Here is a 4,473-nt window from a genome sequence, read left to right as displayed (position 1 = left end):
AACTAAAACAACCGTCCTCAATTTTAGCTAGAAGTAAAACAACCGTCCTCGTATTAAAACAAACGTTATCGATTTTGACTCGAATTGAAACAACCGTCATCGATTTTGACTAGAATTAAAACAATCGTCATCGATTTTGGTTAAAACTAAAACAACTGTCCTCGATTTTGACTAGAACTAAAACAACCGTAATCGATTCTGACTAGAATTAAAACAACTGTCGTCGATTTTGACTTGAACTAAAACAACCGTTTTCGAAATTAGCTAGAACTAAAACAACCGTCATCAATTTTGGTTAAAAATAAAGCCACCGTCCTCGATTTTGACTAGAACGAAAACAACCGTGCTCGATTTTAGCGAGAACTAAAACAACCGTCCTCGATTTTAGCTAGAACTAAAACAACCGTCCTCGATTTTGTCTAGAACTAAAACAACCGTCCTCAATTTTAGCTAGAACTAAAACAACCGTCCTCGATTTTAGCTAGAACTAAAACAACCGCCGTCTTCGATTTTGGCTAGAACTAAAACAACCGTCCTCGATTTTAGCTAGAATTAAAACAACCGTCCTCGACTTTAGCTAGATCTAAAACAACCGTCCTCAATTTTAGCTAGAATTAAAACAACCGTCGTCGATTTTAGCTAGAACTAAAACAACCGTCCTTGATTTTAGCTAGAACTAAAACAACCGTCCTCGAATTAAAACAAACTTTATCGATTTTGACTCGAATTGAAACAACCGTCATCGATTTTGACTACAACTAAAACAACCGTCATCGATTTTGGTTAAAACGAAAACAACCGTCATCGATTTTGACTAGAACTAAAACAACTGTCAACGATTTTGACTCGAATTGAAACAACCGTCATCGATTTTGACTAGAACTCAGTCAACCGTCCTTGATTTTGACTAGAACGAAAACAACCGTGCTCGATTTTAGCGAGAACTAAAACAACCGTCCTCGATTTTATCTAGAACTAAAACAACCGTCCTCGATTTTGTCTAGAACTAAAACAACCGTCCTCAATTATAGCTAGAACTAAAACAACCGCCGTCCTCGATTTTGGCTAGAACTAAATTAACCGTCCTCGATTTTAGCTAGAATTAAAACAACCGTCCTCGACTTTAGCTAGAACTAACACAACCGTCCTCGATTTTGGCTAGAACTAAAACAACCGTTCTCAATTTTAGCTGGAATTAAAACAACCGTCCTCGATTTTAGCTAGAACTAAAACAACCGTCCTCGATTTTAGCTAGAACTAAAACAACCGTCCTCGATTTTGGCTAGAATTGAAACAAACGTTATCGATTTTGACTCGAATTGAAACAACCGTCATCGATTTTGACTACAACTAAAACAACCGTCATCGATTTTGGTTAAAACTAAAACAACCGTCATCGATTTTGAATAGAACTAAAACAACCGCCATCGATTTTGACTCGAATTGAAACAACCGTCATCGATTTTGACTCGAATTGAAACAACCGTCATCGATTTTGACTACAACTAAAACAACCGTCATCGATTTTGGTTAAAACTAAATTAACCTTCACCGATTTTGATTAGAAATAAAACAACCGTCATCTATTTTGACTCGAATTAAAACAAACGTTATCGATTTTGACTCGAATTGAAACAACTGTCATCGATTTTGACTACAAGTAAAACAACCGTCATCGATTTTGGTTAAAACTAAATTAACCTTCATCGATTTTGATTAGAACTAAAACAACCGTCATCTATTTTGACTCGAATTGAAACAACCGTCATCGATTTTGACTAGAACTAAAACAACCGTCCTCGATTTTGGCTAGAACTAAAACAACCGTCATCAATTTTGACTCGAATTGAATCAACTGTCATCGATTTTGACTACAAGTAAAACAACCGTCATCGATTTTGGTTAAAACTAAATTAACCTTCACCGATTTTGAATAGAACTAAAACAACCGCCATCGATTTTGACTCGAATTGAAACAACCGTCATCGATTTTGACTCGAATTGAAACAACCGTCATCGATTTTGACTACAACTAAAACAACCGTCATCGATTTTGGTTAAAACTAAATTAACCTTCACCAATTTTGATTAGAAATAAAACAACCGTCATCTATTTTGACTCGAATTAAAACAAACGTTATCGATTTTGACTCGAATTGAAACAACTGTCATCGATTTTGACTACAAGTAAAACAACCGTCATCGATTTTGGTTAAAACTAAATTAACCTTCATCGATTTTGATTAGAACTAAAACAACCGTCATCTATTTTGACTCGAATTGAAACAACCGTCATCGATTTTGACTAGAACTAAAACAACCGTCCTCGATTTTGGCTAGAACTAAAACAACCGTCATCAATTTTGACTCGAATTGAATCAACTGTCATCGATTTTGACTACAAGTAAAACAACCGTCATCGATTTTGGTTAAAACTAAATTAACCTTCATCGATTTTGAATAGAACTAAAACAACCGCCATCGATTTTGACTCGAATTGAAACAACCGTCATCGATTTTGACTCGAATTGAAACAACCGTCATCGATTTTGACTACAACTAAAACAACCGTCATCGATTTTGGTTAAAACTAAATTAACCTTCACCGATTTTGATTAGAAATAAAACAACCGTCATCTATTTTGACTCGAATTAAAACAAACGTTATCGATTTTGACTCGAATTGAAACAACTGTCATCGATTTTGACTACAAGTAAAACAACCGTCATCTATTTTGACTCGAATTGAAACAACCGTCATCGATTTTGACTAGAACTAAAACAACCGTCCTCGATTTTGGCTAGAACTAAAACAACCGTCATCAATTTTGACTCGAATTGAATCAACTGTCATCGATTTTGACTACAAGTAAAACAACCGTCATCGATTTTGGTTAAAACTAAATTAACCTTCGTCGATTTTGAATAGAACTAAAACAACCGCCATCGATTTTGACTCGAATTGAAACAACCGTCATCGATTTTGACTCGAATTGAAACAACCGTCATCGATTTTGACTACAACTAAAACAACCGTCATCGATTTTGGTTAAAACTAAATTAACCTTCACCGATTTTGATTAGAAATAAAACAACCGTCATCTATTTTGACTCGAATTAAAACAAACGTTATCGATTTTGACTCGAATTGAAACAACTGTCATCGATTTTGACTACAAGTAAAACAACCGTCATCGATTTTGGTTAAAACTAAATTAACCTTCATCGATTTTGATTAGAACTAAAACAACCGTCATCTATTTTGACTCGAATTGAAACAACCGTCATCGATTTTGACTAGAACTAAAACAACCGTCCTCGATTTTGACTGGAACTAAAACAACCGTCATCGATTTCGGCTAAAACTAAAACAGGCGTCATCAATTTTGACTAGAACTAAAACAACCGTCATCGATTTTGGTTAAAACTAAAACAACCCTCATCAATTTTGACTAGAACTAAAACAACCGTCATCGATTTTGATTAAAATTAAAACAACCGTCATCGATTTTGGTTAAAACTAAAACAACCGTCCTCGATTTTGACTAGAACTAAAACGACCCTCATTGATTTTGACTAGAACAAAAACAACCGTCATCGATTTTGACTGGAATTGAAACAACCGTCATTGATTTTGACTAAAACTAAAACAACCGTCATCGATTTTGACTAGAACTAAAACAACCGTCATTGATTTTGACTCGCATTGAAACAACTGTCATCGATTTTGACTAGAAATAAGTCAACCGTCCTCGATTTTAATTAGAACTAAAACAACCGTCCTCGAGTTTGGGTAGAACTAAAACCACCGTCATCGATTTTGACTCAAATTGAAACAACCGTCATCAATTTTGACTAGAACTAAAACAAGCGTCATCGATTTTGCTTAAAACTAAAACAACCGTCATCGATTTTGACTTGAACAAAAACAACCTCATCGATTTTGGTTAAAACTAAAACAACCGTCCTCAACTTTGACTAGAACTAAAACAACCCTCATCGATTTTGGCTAGAACTAAAACCACCGTCATCGATTTTGACTCGAATTGAAACAACCGTCATCAATTTTGACTAGAACTAAAACAACCGTCATCAATTTTGGTTAAAACTAAAACAACCATCATCGATTTTGACTTGAACAAAAACAACCGTCATCGATTTTGGTTAAAACTAAAACAACCGTCTTCGATTTTCACTAGAACTAAAACAACCCTCATCATTTTTGTCTAGAACCAAAGCAACCGTCATCGATTTGGGTTAAAACTAAAACAACCGTCATCGATTTTGATTAGAACTAAAAACAACCGCCATCAATTTTGACCAGAACTAAAACAACCGTCATTAATTTTGATTAAAACTAAAACAACCGTCATCAATTTTGACTAGAACTAAAACAACCGTCATCGATTTTGACTAGAACTAAAACAACCGTGATCAATTTTGATTAAAACTAAAACAACCGTCCTCGATTTT

Source organism: Convolutriloba macropyga, chromosome 4 (assembly GCF_964194025.1).
Source record: "Convolutriloba macropyga chromosome 4, txConMacr16.3, whole genome shotgun sequence".
In the NCBI taxonomy this organism is placed as follows: Eukaryota; Metazoa; Xenacoelomorpha; order Acoela; family Convolutidae; genus Convolutriloba; species Convolutriloba macropyga.
The sequence above is the reverse complement of the archived record's forward strand: the minus strand, read 5'-3'. Positions refer to the sequence as shown.